Below are 17,809 nucleotides of genomic sequence, written 5' to 3'. Positions count from 1 at the left end.
CATAAATAAATAAATTGGGCGTTTAGCGAGCGCAGAAATTCAAAGTTTTGTTTCGTCAAATGCTAACAAATATTTATCTGGGGCGCCTCTCACATGATTGTTGTCATTATATTTATTGTTATGATGGGGCATGTGGCCGGTAGCAAGGTCATGCCCACATATGCCCTTATTTAATCGCCAATTCCTGCTGCTACTCATTTGTTTGGGGCAGGCAATTATTTTTGCTTCTAGTTGCCTAGCTTACATTTGGGAAAAGCCAAAAAAATAAATAACCAAAGCACACACACATGGGCAGGGACACACAGCAGGTGTCGCCAACAAGGCAACTGCGGCGGCATGGGCCGAACTTTTTAGCCTACGGCTAACGCCCTCGGCTTAACTAATGGCCTGCCTTGCAGCGCACTTAATTTATCAACATCTTTTGCGGTTGACACTGACATGCAACAACAACAACAACAACAACAACCACAAGAGGAAGAACAACAAAAACAGCAGCTGGTGCCGCAGCTTTAATTGAATTTGCGTTTTGCCATTTGCCAGTTGAAGCGGGTTAAACAGTGGGAAACATACTTTCCACAAATGATGCGATTAATGCCATGCAAATGGCAATAAGATACATCCGGCTGCCAGTGACAAGCGGCGCCAGGAGACAAACACCAAGGGGAGGGGGGGGTGAATCCACATCTCTATTACGTAGCCCGGACGCATACATCAAGTGCAAAATAGACAGCAACTGAGCTGCGTAGTGAGCCTTGGTTCGGAGGCTTGAGTTTGACATTGGCATCAATTATGCTGTTCGCTGTTCGCGTCCCGCTGGCTTGCTTTTCCCTTCACGTTTCACGCTGCTGGCCTGGCAACGTCGAGCATTTTGTTGCCACTCAAAATGATGGCGAACGACACTCAGGGCCAACGTGAAGACGTGCTGCAATAAATTAAAGCGCTGCGGCCGTTAAACTGCAAACAAAGTTGGCATAAAGCGTCACAGACCCAGAGTCGCAGCGCATAAAATATGATAAATAAAATACTTAAAATACAAGCGACCATTTCGTGCATTTACTTATTGAAATTTATTCATGACTTTCTACACTTACATTTGGTCAAGCAGATCAGTTAATATTATATGGCATTTGCCTTGAGTGCTCCATCTTGTACTTTGTTTTATGGCAAAATCCGTGAGCATTAAAGCAAAGGTTGCCGCAAGAAGCACAGCTAAGCTTGAACCGAGAGGACTTAGTATCCAGAGTAAAAGGACAAGCTAGAAGCCAAGCAAAGTAAAACAGCTGAGCATAAATATGGTAGAGAAGAAAAAGCGATAAGCTTCGTGAAAGGATAAGCTAGAGAGTAAGCCCTCGACGATGCTAAGTTAAAGAGAAAATCAAATGTTATAGAGAGTACCAGAGAAAACAAACCTATCTAAAAATTATGCGAAAAGTCAGGCTTGAAGCTCACAGAAGCTCAGGAAGAAGCTGAGAGAGAAACTGTAAGAGAAAGTAGGAGAGAAACTTAAAGAAATTGAAAAAGAGCTTATTATAAAAAACTCGACGAAAAGCTGACCAAAATGTGATAGAGGCAGAGGCAAATTAGCTGTAAAAAAAGATAAGCAAGAAACCTAGCAAGAAGTCGCCAATAAGCGTGCCATTTGAGCTGTCAAGAGAGAAGTCAGCGAGGAGCAACTAAGTTAGAAATCAAGCGGAGAGCTAAACTAAGAGCCAGTGCTTGTATTTGACTTAACTTTGCCACGCTTATCAGTCTCTTCTCGCTTCGCAATCCTTCAGACATACATAGATTACAAGCACTTGCCGCCTAATGCTGCTCTAATTGCTGTTAGCTTTGCTTTCACTCAGGCGGGAATGAGCGAGAGCGAGCGAGAGAGAGAGAGAGAGAGAGAGAGAGAGAGAGAGAGAGAGAGAGAAAGAGAGAGAGAGAGAGAGAGAGAGAGAGAGATGGGATTAACACAGTCTGCTGCTTCTCTAATTGTGTTCTCGCTTTGCTTTAACTGCGATTCGCTTCTGGTGGCATACACACGCACATATTTAAGCTAAGTGCAAATTAATGAAGCAATCTCTGGCATAAACAATTTGCCATAAGTTTGTACGTTCTGCTGCTGGTTCGCTGGCGAGCCATAAAATTGCATTAGCGCCCGTTTGAGCCATCATAACAATAATGCAGAAGATTGCAAATACCGAACAAAATGTAGCGCAAATTGCAGTGCAACACTACACTACAGTGCACAACATAGCACACGGCGCACAAACCAACACTGTACAACAGAAACGGGGCCAAAGCGAAAGTTCAAAATGTCGACAAACGAACAAACAAAATTTCATTTGCAGCGCATCGTAAATTGAATGCACATATGAGCGCAAGAGTGTGTGTGTGTGTGTGTGTGTGTCTGTGTTTGAGTGTAACACAAATGTTGGCATTTGTGTTTGTTTGCTTGTATGTGTGTCAATGCCGTTGACGTCGAGTGAGCGTGAAACAAATGCAAGCTATAAAATCTCAACAGCTACAAAGCGCACTGCCACAGGGCCAAAAGGAATGAAGTGAGTAACCCAGGGCGCTGGCTCAGAGGGGCCCAGGGAGTGGGGGCGGGGGGCAGGGGGGGGGTGTGGCAACTTGACATTGGCAAGGACTACTGCAAGTGCTGCTTATTATACCCTGCAGCAATAAAAGCAGCATAAAAAAGCAAGTATGGTTTTAGATAGCTAGAAACCCTCTTTTTGCGAGCCTATATTAAATTCTCCATACGTATATATTCTTGATCAGCTATGACAGTCAGCATATATCCAGCTCCTTAATGAACTGGACTTACGGCAGCTCAGCTGCTGGCATAGGATATCTGCTTGTCGTGCCGTTTGCTGCATTCTCTGCTTATTTGTATTTGTAGCATAAGCAGCGAGCGCAATGGCTGCCAATGGCAAATGGCACAAATACTCGCACACAAACACACACACAATGGCACACACGCATTTAAGCTGTGCAAACAATTTGATGGCGTAGGACGGAAACAGTTCTAAAAGCAGCGCTTAAAAGATTTTAAATTAGAAATTAGTTTTGCTACTAAAAGCAAAGGAAAGCGCTGTTAAATCAATTTTATATAATTAAAATGAGAGCCTAAAACAATAATAATATTTATAATAAGAATAATAAGCTAAACGAAAATGATAATAATAAACATTATATAGATATTCTTATTAATAATAAGATAATAAGAATAAAAGTATATAATAAGAGTAACATTATTCAAATTAAATTAAAAAAAAATAACAGTTATAATAAAAAAGATAACAATAATAACAATAATTGAATTGCCTATAGTTTATATTTTTGTGGAAGAGAATATTTTTAAATCCAGCACACTCCACATAAAATAGAAGGATCGAAGGAACCACCTATTATTCTGATAAAAAAGCTCCATAAAAGACGTGGTTAAAACATTTTGACTCTGCTCTGTTGCGATTATACGCGATTATAAGTCTCAAAATGGGAACAAAATGATATTTTTAGGGATAGTCAAACTAACTAATAAGCCGAAACCAATATACCCTTCTCCCGTTTGTGTACGGGGCATACATATAATATTAAATAACATTTAAGAGAATTAATTAAGTGTTAACCCTTTTGAAATTACATGAAAACTTCTTCGCGTAAACTCACTTTAATTCTAACTTTTATTCAGCCTTCAGGCTTTATTCCGTGACATTTCTCAAATTTGTTCTCGTAGTTTGTCGTGTTTATAAGTTGGCTTTGTTTTGTTTGTCAGCCCAATCTGTAAACAGTTTGATAATTGCCAACAAAGACGGAGCACACAGCGTGCCATTTGATTTTATTTATATTCATTTTCCAACAGTTAATAAATAAGTGTATTTCAAATAACTTGGCGTAGAGCCGTTGCCCATCCAAAAATATATATCCAACATGTTGTTGTCTTAGTTGCTCTGTCGCTTATCTTGACGTCTCCTGTCAGGCAAGAGGCACCAGAGCAACAGCAACAACAACGACAACAACTACTGTTGTGGAGCCGTATTCTTGGCATTCGTGGAGTAACTTTGCCTGCGGTTGTCCTGGCCACCCCCAGAAGCTAAGCGGCAATCGTGTAATCACTTGTCAGCCAGCTAAGCTCTGACCAGCCGTTGTCTGCCGCCCCTTCCCCACGTCTCCGCCACGAACTCAGTGCTCAGCGAGTTTTGCTTATTTGTAAACACTCGTCAGCTATTGCTATAAACACACACACACACACACACAGACACACATGTGTGTGCGCGTCCTTTCTGCTCAAGTGCTTCGGATTTTTGGGGCCAAGCTGACAGTTTTCTGCAAATATTTTGGAATCACAAGTTACGCAATTTATTGGAACTGATAAATTTTGTTTGTCACATCTCGAGCGGCTGCTGCTTATTCTGCTTCTTCTTTTAGCTGCCTGTCGCTCAAGCAAACGCAATTTATATGAAAACTTATTTGCCTGCCGGAACAGGAACAGGAGCATGGCGAGAGGGGAGGGGAGGGGGGGGGGGCAGGATCAAAGTCGCAAAATAAATTAACTTGAAATGTTGCAAGCGATAAGCGCGGCCGCTTCGTGGCCAACTTACGTGCCGCTTATCGGGGCAACAGCTGCGGCAGCTTAAATGCGTGTCGCAGTTGCCACTCGTATTGTTCCTGTGTTTGTTGTTATTGCTGGTGTGTCGCATGTCCTTGGCGTGTTCTAATTGTGCAGCATGGCAAATAGTCGCGCTGTTGGCCAGCCTGCAATTGAGTTATTGCATGCCTTTGGCCCGTCTGCAATTAGCGACGCGCTCATTAATTGAAGTGACTATCAGAGTAGTTACACACACACACACACAAACACACGCACACACACCAACACACACGTGTCTGTGACTACCAGCTACTTAATATTTAAATCAATGCGCGCACACGCTCTGTATGCACGGCAATTGGCTTTAATAAGGCTTAAATGGCTTTGAACAAACCGTTGTGAAGGTAATTAAAATGGTCGACTGGGATATACCCTGTAGCCAGCTGCTTTTATTTACTTTGGCTTCCTCCTCTATTCTGGGTCTGTGCGTACAATACGAAGGCCTACAGGCGTCCGAGCTCTTATAATCGTTTAGATATGTTTAAAAACAAGATATCGCTAAAAAATTTTATCGTTTTCGTATGGCTGTTATAAAATTAAGTCTCCAGCTGGTGTCTAGTCTCTGAGATCCATGCATTCAAATAGACGCGAAAGATATAAGGATGGACGTATGCGTATTACATACATTTGCAGAGGCACATTATACCCTTTGCTTTTAAAACTTCAATGCACACATGGCATTTATAGCAAACTGATTTAAAATTGATTTAATAAGTCGAGTTTGACCGTATGCAAACCATTGCCAAGCCATTAGGATAAGTCAAAGCTAAAGCTAACATTTTATCTGCAGTTCTTAATCGGGTTTTTGCTTGGGAAAATGCTACGAATTACACAAATGTTTCGTTGCCTCGAGAAACTGAAGCGCTGTCAATACCAAAGAGTTCCAAGAATTGGTTTCGCATTGAGAATCAATAATACAAAAGTGCTTTATTATGTTTGCCGATTAAAAAAATAAAAGAAAATAGCTTTTAAAAAATGTGGGTTCTAAGTAAAAAGGGTCTCTAATAGTAATGCGTGGCAGATTATTATGCTCCTGGGATCAATTTAATAACTGGCTTAAGGAATATTCAGCCATTGGCAAAAGTTAAAAAAAAAAAGAGCAGTGTGACCAAAAAGCTGGTAAATGGGCTTAAGAATCCATTTTAAAATACAATATAAGCTTTAAGTAAGCTCATGTACACTTATTGAAGTTCTCTAGTTATGCACTGCAATTGTCTTCAATTTCGACAGTTGCAATTGCTTAACGCACGCCTCTATACTTATTAAAGTGAGACCAGAGCAACAAAAGGTCACATGCAATACTGATGATTACCGTTAGTTTGTAATTTTGGCCACCAATATATTAATTGATACAATTCGGCAGCTGATTCAATAATTAAAAGGCAGCACATGAATGTAGTTCTCTTAATTAGAGTGAATTAATAACGTTATGACGGTTCAGCGGATCGGACGGAAATTGTAAGCCGCTTTTAGTGGATTTGTTGACCATTAATTAGGGCACCCACATTAGATATGGGAGGGGGCAGGATCGACTGGCTGGGCTAGACGTCATTACAATTCTGTTGTGCTGTCGGGCTGTGTAATAAGCGCAAATATTTGCACGTAATCATAACCATAATGATCCCCTTTTTTTGTGTAATATATGTACGTATATTGTGCTGTGTGCTGAAAAGCGGCACAGGAAAAGGTTTAAATATTTATGAAATTATACCAAAGTTTCAACAAGTCATAAATCTCTGTTGATGTTTGACTTTTTATGCAAAATTTATTTCATTTGCATAAAAATGGCTGACAAAATATTTTGACAGGCGCGGCCGGCAGCAAATGATTGAGGGTGCGAACTACGGGGGACGGGCAAGGGGGCGGCGCAGCCACAATAGCCGGCGCAAGCACAAAAAAAATAAAAGCAAAAAAGAGATACACGAAATTCAAACAATAAACGTTAGCAAAAAGAAAAAAAAAACCCGTCACACGCTGCCCACCTGGCGTCTGCCTAAAAATTGTATTCTGGCCAAAGCTCTTTGGAGCTCTTTTGCTGTCATAAACATTGCCTGGAATTTGACCAGAAAACTTTACCACGTAATCAATCACGCTTCATTTATTGACACACGCAAAGGATGATGGGTCTCTAGCCAAAGGACAATACACACACAGATACACAGATACACACTTTTGCCTCTGTCTCGCTTCCCTTTTGGTCAAAATGGTTGTCAAAAGTTTTGCATGCGCATAAATCCGACACAAAAACGACTGTTAGCCCTGACAGCTCATTTGCGGTGCTGCCAACCCTACCCCCACTCCTCCCCTAGCTAGCTTACCTGGCCCACCTCTCTCACCTGCTGAGCCGCGCTCAGTGGCAGCCAAAAAGTGTGAAGGATTTATGACAAAAATTTATGAGCGCCTGGCGACGTGCAACACTCATACGCCATGTGAGCCGCCTAGGCGATGCGAGAATGAGCTTGACAAATATTTACGAGCTCAAGGACACACCTTATCAACGCACACACACACGCACACACGGACACATTCTCCGTTTCTTTAGCCGTGAGATAAATAGAGGTGTGCGCTGTAAACTTTGGCAATTTGGCAATAAATAGAGCATGAAGCTTACGCGCCCGGTCTGTGCCAGCTAATTTGTGGCCAGATAGAGCGAGAGAGCTTAGTGGTTGGTTGCCCGGTTTATGATGTGCTGCTTATTGTTTATACAACACTTTGCGGTTATCAATGTCTGCAGCTGACAGTTTGAGCTCATTTCAAGCCTTTAAAAGCAACCGTTGCATTGGTATTGAAAGCCATGCTGGCAGCGCAAGCGCAATAAATTCGCAACATGTGCGGATTTGGCCCAGGGGCTTGTCAGGGTCATGAATTCTTTCATTTTTCTAAATGTGAAATTACAAAGCTACAATTTAAACTGGAGCAAAAGCAGCTGTCACAATGTCGGGCCAAACGGACACCGGCAACAGGCCAGCTGTCAGCAGCGGCAAGCAACATTGCAACATTGTTGCACAAATGACGCGCAATTAAATGCATACGTACAATAATCAAAGTGTCCTGCCCCCTACCGCTACTTCTCCCTCTCACCCTCTCTCGATAATAGAGCAGCAGCCACAGCAGCTGTTTAAGTCGGTGTCTGGTCTGTTGCTGCTGGAATGTTCGTGCATTCGCTGTCAATTCCACAACGAATTGTTGTTTAAACGGATTATGGAATGGATGAATTCTAGCAGAGCGTTGCCTCGGTTCAGGTGTCACACGCACACACATACATCCACGCACACACACGCATGCACGCATAGCAACTGTCATGCGTGACAGTTGACAGTTGGTCGGGTAGGGTTGGCCCCTGCTGCTGGCATTCGAGAATTCGATTAATTTTTGATGAATCAATGTCAACTACTGCTGCAAATCTGTGAACTGTCAGCACGCAGCGAGCTCGCGCGTTTCGCTTGTTGGCCAAACAAAAGCCACTGTCGCCGCCAGCTGACATTGATGTGATGAGGCCTGTGCCTGCGACTGTGAGTTCCAGTTGAGAGCGAACCCTTTATTTTGGGCATACATTGGGCGCACGTAATTTCACACACACACACACACCCGCACATATCAATGATATTTGTTAATACAAGGACAGAAGGTGTGTCCTGAAATATGACATAACACGACAGCAGCAGCAGCTCCTCTCTACTCTCTGGCTATACGTGACTGATGGCATCCTTTGGCTTTGCCAGGCGGCAGGCGTGTCTGCTTTGAGAGAGATTTGCCATATCGTAGCGCGTTTTTCTTTTACGTATCATATGAAAATGTTGTGCGGCAAAACAGAGAGCAAGTGGCGCAAAAGTATGTTCGATATTTTTCAATCAAATTTCCGTAAATGTCACGTATACGCAACGTTGTACTTATTAATAATACCCCCGAGTTGCCCGAAAGAAACCATTCAAAGGAACAAGCGTATGGCACACTATGTGTAAGCACCAAAAAATGAAGCCGCCAAAGTGCGAGCACATGGCAGCTGGTCGGCTTACTACACTTAGAGAAAAAAGGTGGGCGGGTTTTGGTCCTTCAGCACAGTTTCAATGACAGGTGTTGTTTTCTATCCTATTATCATGGCACCAGATCCTATCCTAAGCCTTTGCTAAATGGCGTTACGTCAGCGCAAAGGATTCCTATGTCATGCCTGGATGAATTTTTGTCAGAATTGTTTCAGAATTTAGGCTGTTCCTTGAAAGGAAATATCTAGCTGATACAGGAGATTTATATGGATTTTTATTGGTTTCCCCAATTTGTTTTTTAGCAATATATATTTTATATGCTTTTCATTAAAAATGTACATGTATAGATTATTTAATTATGTATATATTTATAAGGTTAATTTAATTGTTATGTAACTTTCAGCTGTTTGGAATTTATATACAAAAACGTTAATCGATTATTCAAATCAGAATCGAGCTAAAGACAGATTTTTATATTTTTCTCAAAGTGCACTAAGTTTCCACAAACACGAATAGGACCCTAGCAAACACATGTACTTAAATAAGTGTGTGTGTGTGTGCGTACGTGTCTGTGCGTGCGTAGTAAGAGCCTCTTGCATGCTGTGCGCACGTTTAACTTCATTCGGTTGTCGTTTGCCAGCGCCTGTTGCCACACTTATGCCCATTAACTGAATTCTGCGTCCCGAAATTTTTGGCATCTTTTGGCGTTGCCTCTGACGCTAAATTTTGGATGAGCTCAAAATTGCCGATGACATTGAACCGTGTGAATTTCAGAAAAGCCAGCCAAGCAGACGGCTGTCGCCTGTCTTTAGTTTCTTCATTCGTTCGCGCATAATGAAAATTAGGAGCACATATTTTTGACCTGCTACGCAACGGCTGCCTAAATATTTAACAGCTGCGAGCAATTTCATTAATATTTCGGCCAGTGTGAATTCATAATTCATGTTAAGACACAAATATGTTGTGTATATATATGGGGATATATATTTAGTGGATTTAAGATGGGTTTAGCCCGACTGCATTATTTAGGCGTGCCACAAATTGTTCGTATTCGCAAATTAGTCTATATTTTATGCGTGTTGTTTTATTATGCATGCGCCCCCAAGTATGCAACATATTTCAATTGCTGCTTTACGGACATTAATATGAGCCCCAAATAAATTGTACAAAAGCGAGTACGCGCTTATGTGTGTGCGTTTGTGTGCGAATGTGAGTGTGTAGATAAATAAAGCTTAAGCCGAAAAGGTGCCACAAAAAAATGCCAGTCCCTTCACTAGGAGGCGCGTCGGCACCTTCGTCATTTATTTATAGTTGTGGGCGTGCCATTGTGAGTGTGTATGAGCGTGTGCGGCATTCGTTTGTTATGCTGGGAAAAGCTCGTAAATAACAACTGCGAAGACACATGCCACTTTATGTCAATTATTTTGACAGCTAACAAGCACAAATATGCCGCCAGGTCGAAGTTATAATATCGCACTCAGCGCGCCCATTAGGCATGTGGAATGCCTCGTGCGGCACCAGCGATGCGGCAAGACAATTTGCAACCGTTTGGAGAATCTCAGCAAAGGAACAAGCCAATTAATTTTAATTTTTTTTTCATCGATTCTCAGAATTAAAGCCCGATAAATTAATGTTTGCACAGGTAACTTCTATGAAATGTAAATAAGTGAATACTAGCGGTTATTACCCGGCGTTGAGTGGGTATTTTAGCAAAAGTTAAATCCAGGTGAACTTAACCTTACGCCGAATTAACTTTTGAGCTCTAAGGGAGAAGAGTAGAATATGTCTTTAATAAATGTGTACAGATATCCTGAAAAATTTGCAGTGAATAGAATCAGCCAAAACTTCCTTAGGGCTTGGCGTTTACTACCAAACAGACTATCAGTCAGTCAATCTATCAGTCCATATCCATTTCTATGTACAATATCTATACATTTTTAAAGAAAATATTTAAGATATTAGGTATTTACTTTTTTGCACAAATTTAAACAAAAGTTTCGGCTTTCATGGGCCCCACCCATTTTTCAGCAATTAAGCCGCCTCATTAATAAAGATTTAAAGACCAACAAAAGAGCGCTCAATTGAGCCGAATTAATGTTGACCACAGGCCAAAAGTCGAAGTGGTTTTTAACCAAAGTAACTGCCATATATCTCCATGGCGGGCACACATGCGCGCATTTAACGACCTCACAAAATATCAGAGAGGGGCCCAAAATTGTAACGAAATTATGTCATGACGGCCACGGGGCGTGGCTGGACCAGACCCAGAGGCCGACAACTTGCTGTGCTGGTCATATCAAAAGGCGATTTAATGAAATTACAGTCAATATTAATCACTGTCAAGGCTAATTGAGTATGAAAACAAGCAGAAGACTGCACAGCAGAGACGCCCCAGACAGATGTGGCGACACTTTTCTCTGTGTGTGTGTGTGTGCGCGCAAGTGTGTGGCTGCTGCTGCATGCAACTCCTCCAGTGTGAATCAGTGTCATCGTTCATTAGACGCGGCTGGTAACAAAAACGCCACTTGACAGCTTAAAAGGGTTTCTTTGCTATTCGCCCTTCACAACCTGCTCGCAGCGCCCAAAACCTGCCTCAATCCCCCGCCCCGATTCCCCGACCCATATTCACGTGTGTCAAAGCGATTTACGTGTGGCATAGCTGCTGATGAATTGATGCACAAGTGTCTGTTTGTCTGTCTGGATGGCATGAATTATGCAGCCCTTAACATAGGGCGCCAACTCGCCCCTACACCCAACCCCGGCCCACGCACTGAGTGCGTCTCCTGTTGCTGAGCGCTACTCGCATAATTTGTATTATTTTTGATGGCCAACGACTGTTGCTGCTCCCGCTGCTGTTGCAGAGCCCGCGCTCATTTGTTATGTTCCAGCAACTGGCATTGAATTACAATTGTGAACATTGCTTCATTTCGCTAGGCTGCCGTGAGGGTAGCTCCGGGGAGAGGAGGGGTATGTCGCACATCGTTTGTCAATCGTAAATTGTGTGCTGACAAGGACAAATGGCATTTGAAGTCGATTTTATTTGTTGCCGCTTGTGGCAAATGAAGTGGAACCTGGGCTTTTTTACGATTGCGTCGACTACCAAGAAATTATTACCCAGTCAACTTTATCGGCAAGCAACTATGTAGTTAACTGTAGCCACATTTTAATGCTTAATGTAATCAAAGCTGATGGCAGTCCACGAAAAGAAAGAAGAGAAGCCGAGCAAAAGGTAGAAAGCCAAATGCCACATGCCACATGCAAAATGAAATTAAGTGCAACTGACAAGTGGACACGTCGGCGGTCAGAGCTGCAGCCCTGTCAATCAGCTCTCGAACACGAACGTGGCCAACATTAACTTATTGAATTTAAGCCAATTTAGCCGTGGCTCGTCTTGGCTTGGCTACGGCACTTAGCTGATCACAGAGCGGGGGGCGTGGCGGCCAAATTGGCCGTAAGCTATGGATATGCTACATACTGCAGTTGCACTCCTGTCTCGGCCTCTGGCTCCACGGCGCACATCAAGTGCCGCCGACATTTGTTGCGCTCCAATTTAATGTGGCAGGCGGCCGCCGGCAGCTGCCCCATCTCAGAGCACAAACTAAATCAAGCCGTTGCCGACCACCTGTCAAGTGCATGTAGATAAATTTCCAAGCTAATGGTGCCGAGCGCTCGGCTAGCCGCAAAAAAAAGGCGAAGAAGAAATGTGGCTGCCACCGGACATCAGCTTTGGCTGCGGCATGATTGGGATTGGCTACGGGTATGCTGCAACTGTAGCCGGCAGCTGTTTAAACTGTTACAAAAATACACTGAGCCTGACAGCAGCCAGCTCTTTGGTTGCCCTTTCTCTCTCTCCCTTCTCACTCTCTGGCTTGGCCAGTTAACTTAATTGAAAATCACAAAAATTGGTCATTCCGGCACAATGAGCAAAGCAACTTGGCAGCCGGCAACGATAAATGTTGCCAAAGTGCTTGGCCAGAAAGCAAAAAACAACTAAAACCCGATGGTGCTGGGCCAAAATGAACGACTTCGTGTTATCCTGCAAACGGAGCTAACTAAGAGATGTGGCCAATATTATTATACATATCTATCCATCAATCTATATATTTATCTATCTACATATCAACATATATGTGCATCGATCCGTCTATTTATTCATCCATCTATTTATTTATCTTTATATCTATCCGTATTTCTGCTTATCTATCCATCCATAACTTATAACGAATTTAAATCAAAAATAAATAACTTTAAATTTATAGGCAGGTAGACTCACAGTTGCTGTCGTTTAGGTGCATAAATACAAAGCAAAACTTATTACACACACTGGTTTTTTCAGCCATTTTTATGTCTATAGCGTATGACAAAAGTAAAACCCCGGCAAATTCAATTGCCCCAAGCATTCGCTCGACCCTCGCTTTAAGACCTTGGAGCTGAAAGCCTTGCACTTTACAAACAGAATGCTGTGAAATAAAGTATATTGAAGTAAAGAACAGAAACACAAACTCACTCGCGCACTCACACACACAATCGCACACTCTTGTTCACATTTACGCTTTTTACTTAACTCTAGCTTTGTTTTTTTCGCTGTTGTCTGAATGTTTGGACAAAAAAACTTTATAAAACACAACTCAGAGAAGCGGCTCCAATTGCACCCAACGCCTCGTTCCGCCTCTAGTTGTGAGCGAAGGGTGAATGAGAGGGGGGGTATGCAGGCTCTATAAAGTGAAATAGAAACAGAAAAATAAAAAGAAGCAGGAGCGCATGAGACCACCACACATTAATTCATTTAATGGCTGTAAGTAAAGCAAATATGGCGCACAAAAAATTGCTGTAAAATAAACACAAATTTAAGCAAAACACACACACAAACACAACATACACTCGTAGAGAATCGATGTTGAACATACGCCGTGTGGTTCAGCTCGGGCCCTGGCCACGGGCAGCGAAGTGTTCATAATGCCATTACAAACAATTTTCAAAGCGAGACAAAAACAAGCATAAAATGTGAACTTAGCTTCACGCTGATTACATAACTATAAATAACGCACACACACACACACACACATAGACGGTGAGTGGGCGTGTAACGGTGCGCGCTAATTTTTAATTTTGCCTGGCATTTGAATAGCTAGCCAGGTTTTAGCCGCTCATAATTTAGCAAAGGTATGCCAAGAGAAAGAGAGAGAAAGAGAGAGAGAGAGAGAGAGAGAGGGAGAGAGAGAGAGAGCGTGAGCGAGCGGGAGACAAGTGAAAGCCTTAAAGTCCAGTCACGTACAATTTATAACCCAGTTCAGTGGCGCTCATTTTTAAGAAATCTGAAAGTATTGCTAATATTTATGAGGCCAAAAAATGAAAACATAAACTTGTCAGTCACACGTCGGGCACATAAATTAGACAGACAAATCCAGTCTGGGGTCTGTCTCCGTAATCCGAGCTCATAAAGTTCAATAAACTTGAGAACGGTCGAGAACGGGAGAAGCGGCATTTAGTGTAGGACTAGCCCATAATAATTCGTTGCTGTCCAAAATTCATGCAGGAAGTGCACTAATTTATGGCCAAAATGCCAAAAACCTCACAGCACACACAGAGTTATCCTTAGCTGACATTTAACATGGGCTACGATGTGGCCGTGGGCGTGGCTGGGCATAAATAAAATAACCGCATACATACACACATAGAACAGACTAGGGGGCGGTTCGTGGCTTCGGGCTGCGGGGTGCTGCTTGTCGCAATTCAAATTAAATTGAGCATGCCGCTGATACGAATGGTCAAGGATCTGTTACGGGTTGCTCCTTTTTTAAATAACAATATACTCAAAAGTGTGCTCATGCGAGAAAAGTAGAAGCTGAAACCCCATGGTATGCCACGAGTACACACACACACACACACACACACACAGAGACCCTTTTTGGGTCTGTGTGTGTGGTCAAAAGTTTGGCAAGGACAATGCGAGAGTGTCTGCGTGTGTGTGTCTTATTTTGAATAAATTAAATTTGTCTGCAGCTGGGCATAATAAGCACTTCGTGCTCTGGTGGTGGGGCTCCGTGCTGCTCGCACGCTCCAATAATTTCATGACAATGATACTACAGCTAATTAGGCGTTTTAAATGACAACCCAGCCAAAAAATCTTGGACCCGAACATATGCTGCAGTAGAACCCCGAAAAAAAAATAAAGGACAACACCAACAATATGGTGAAGACAGCGTCAACAGGCAATGGGAGGGAGGCGTTAATTATGCACATATGTGTGTGTTAACATATGGACAGACACAGGCACACAGACACACACACACACACACGCAAAAGCAAAACAGTGACAAGCAAGACAGCGTGTAGTTAATCGAATCGCCCTACGCTTTGCCCATTTAATGCGCTTAATTAAATAAACAAATGGCAGCGAGTTTTTGGCAAAGAAGCATTAAAAGTTCATGAAAAAGGAAACAACTAAACACACACACTCAACACAGCTTGCACACATATGTATATGTGCTCAGTTCTGGGGTTTGCTAATCCGCAGCAGCAGCTAATTATATCACAGGAGCAGAGTCAGGAGCAGGCTTCCACTCCAGCATATTGTTTTCTTAGGCATTAAAAATGGACAAACAAAATTCGTCGCGTTTTATTAATGGATTTGCGAATTTTTATATTGCTTTCAAGTGCTGCCTAATCGAATATTTAATTAATTTAATACGTTTGCAAATGAGCTTGAAGATTGCCAGCAAACAGTTTACAAAGGACCGAAGAATCTAAAAAAAAACCAAGTTAAGCAAAAAATTACAAACAAACAGCATAAATTGGCAATGAAGTAAAAGGTCAGGCAGCCGCGGCAACAATATTTGAACCCAACGCCTGCCTGAGCCCAGAAACGACCTCAAATACAAGATTGAGAACAAGAACTAAATTTCTTAAGTGTTTTCATGTGCCAAGTCGGTGCCCCCAGCCCGAAGCGAACCCCAACCTAACCCAACCGAACACACTCAGACTCAATTGGCAGTGCTCTGACTGTGGCTCTGGTTCTGACGAGCAGTAGGACCCTTCGTCCTTCGCTTTGCTTTATTACACTTGAATCATTCTCAAGAGTCAACTGTAGAGGCTCAACGGCAGGAAAAAAAATAGAACATGAAGGGGTTGCTAAAACAATTTGGAAAATTTATTTTCATTAATTTTAATTCGCTGCAAAAGTTTGGCTTTTGCAGGGCACGGCGGCTGGAAGGGCAGAGGGGGACTGGTCCAAATAATTACTTTTTCAGATTTGGCTGGCTCGTCCCTTTTTAATTATTTGCTAAAGGCTTGTCGCTCCAACTTCCCAGAGCGTGCCCAGACGGGCGAGCATAATTAATTTATTTCCATTTTGTTTTTCACACACTTTGCTTTATATTTCTATTTATTTGCTTTGCATTTTATTCTTGCCTAGAACATTTGCCAATAATTAATTGAAACACTCGCTGAAAAGCGCTCATATTTAATTAAAGGCGCGTGCGGTGCGCATTTTGCTCGGGATTAACGCTTTAGTCGCAGAACCGGCCACATTTCGATGACAATGCTGAAAACTTCATTCAAATGCCTCCATCATCATCATGATGATAGTGGTAATAATGATGATGCTAACTTGGCGGTGAAGGCATGACGCTGATTTAGACGCTGACTTTGTCCGCATTGATTGCACTTAAGCCCAAAGGGCCGCAAAGGGCGTACCAAACAGATTCTGATTCAGATTCGGCTTTAGATTCAGATTCAGATTTTAGTCTGTAGTGTCAATAGCATGCGTTCTGATGCTGATGCGGATGTAGATGCCGTTGTTGTATTTGTTGTTGTTGTTTTTATTGTTGCTATTGCTGAGTCAGCAGGCGGCAATCAGCGAGCTGCTGTCTTGTCCTACGCTTAGTTCAATGTCAATTGATGCGTGTCTACATGTGTGCGGGTGTCTACAAGTTATGGTGGGTGTGTGTGTGTGGTGGTGTGTTTATGTGTGTGGGTGTCTGCGGGTGTGTGTGTCTGTGTGTGCGTTCCCCTTATTTGTTTAGCATGCAAAGGCGCAGCACAGGCGCCTGGCGGCAGACACAACAAACAGCAAACAGCTATTAATAGCAAGCGGCGCTTTTTTATATGCCCTATAAGCATATGAAGAAAGGAATTTTAGGCTTATGCTGTGCCTATCTCTGCAATATAGTGTGGCTAAAACAATATGGCAGCAAGGAGAAGAGAGAGAAAATCAGTTTGATAATGCATTAATATGAATATAAATGGTTCGCCACACCCATTCTTAATAAAGAATTTTATTAAATATTTTAAAATCTAACTCGCTTAAATTTTATTTCCCAGATTCAGAGGCATATAAAATCCCGGAAAGAACGCATTCTATATTCTATATATCTATATCTCAATACCATTCTCATTATCTTATATAGCTACTTTTACTACAATTACGAAGTATCTTTATTTAATCCTTTCAACTGGTACAAGAAGTCAACATAGTCTCCGTTTTGAACTTTGTTGCACGCTGAAGTTGCAAGTTTGCTTTGAAAAATTACTAATTTTGTTCTTCACAATTCTTTTATTTGCAGCCATTTTACACCCGTAGGCAGCCACAGTCGCGCGTGGGGTGAGTAAAATATCTGAACTATTTGCAATTGGCGGCATCTAAGCCGAGCTGAAATTTAAGGTGTTTCGGATCGAAACTGACGCTAAATCATGATTGACTATGCCAGATAGCTCTTAATTGAATCTGTTGGCGGTTTCGCGACAAATTGTTTGCCACATTACGCATACGCCAGGTGGTCGCTTGCGCGTGCTGTGCGCTCATTTGCAGCGCCACCAAAACTAAGTGTTTGTGTGAGTGTGTGTATTTGCGTGTGTTTGTCTGTCATTAGCTCTGGCATTTAACAATTAATTGCAGTAACTCTGGTTAATGAACTAGTTGAACGTAAAACAGGTAAGAGTGTTGCTAACGGGAGCAATCGATTGCTAAATTCTCGCTCAGAGTAAATAACAGCTATATGTAAAGATATTTTATGAGTTGTCGAATTTTCTGATCGATTTTTCTAACGATCTTTAGAACAGTTCTACAGCTTACTGTTCATTCGCCATTCAAGTACCCTAAAAGTATTCAAGATATTTAGTTTTAAACTCTTGTACAGTTTCCTAACATGCCGTGCCCCAGTCGACACAGTGTATATATTTAAAATTTCAA

The 17,809-nt window shown here is 42.2% G+C and overlaps 1 protein-coding gene across 4 annotated transcripts in view; it reads left to right on the top strand.

Annotated features, from left to right (window-relative positions):
- Positions 1–17,809, top strand: part of dpr12 (defective proboscis extension response 12) — a 92,714-nt gene that overhangs the window by 41,172 nt on the left and 33,733 nt on the right. For 3 of the 4 annotated variants that reach the window (XM_002059308.4, XM_015168754.3, XM_032436316.2), the window contains exon 2: positions 17,184–17,221. The exons of the other annotated variant lie outside the window; for it this stretch is intronic. The gene's annotated coding sequence lies outside the window, so the exon portion shown is untranslated. The remainder of the gene's footprint in view (positions 1–17,183; positions 17,222–17,809) is intronic. 4 annotated transcript variants of the gene reach the window in all.

Source organism: Drosophila virilis, chromosome 5 (genome assembly GCF_030788295.1).
Source record: "Drosophila virilis strain 15010-1051.87 chromosome 5, Dvir_AGI_RSII-ME, whole genome shotgun sequence".
Taxonomy (NCBI): Eukaryota; Metazoa; Arthropoda; class Insecta; order Diptera; family Drosophilidae; genus Drosophila; species Drosophila virilis.
The sequence above is the reverse complement of the archived record's forward strand: the minus strand, read 5'-3'. Positions and strand labels throughout refer to the sequence as shown.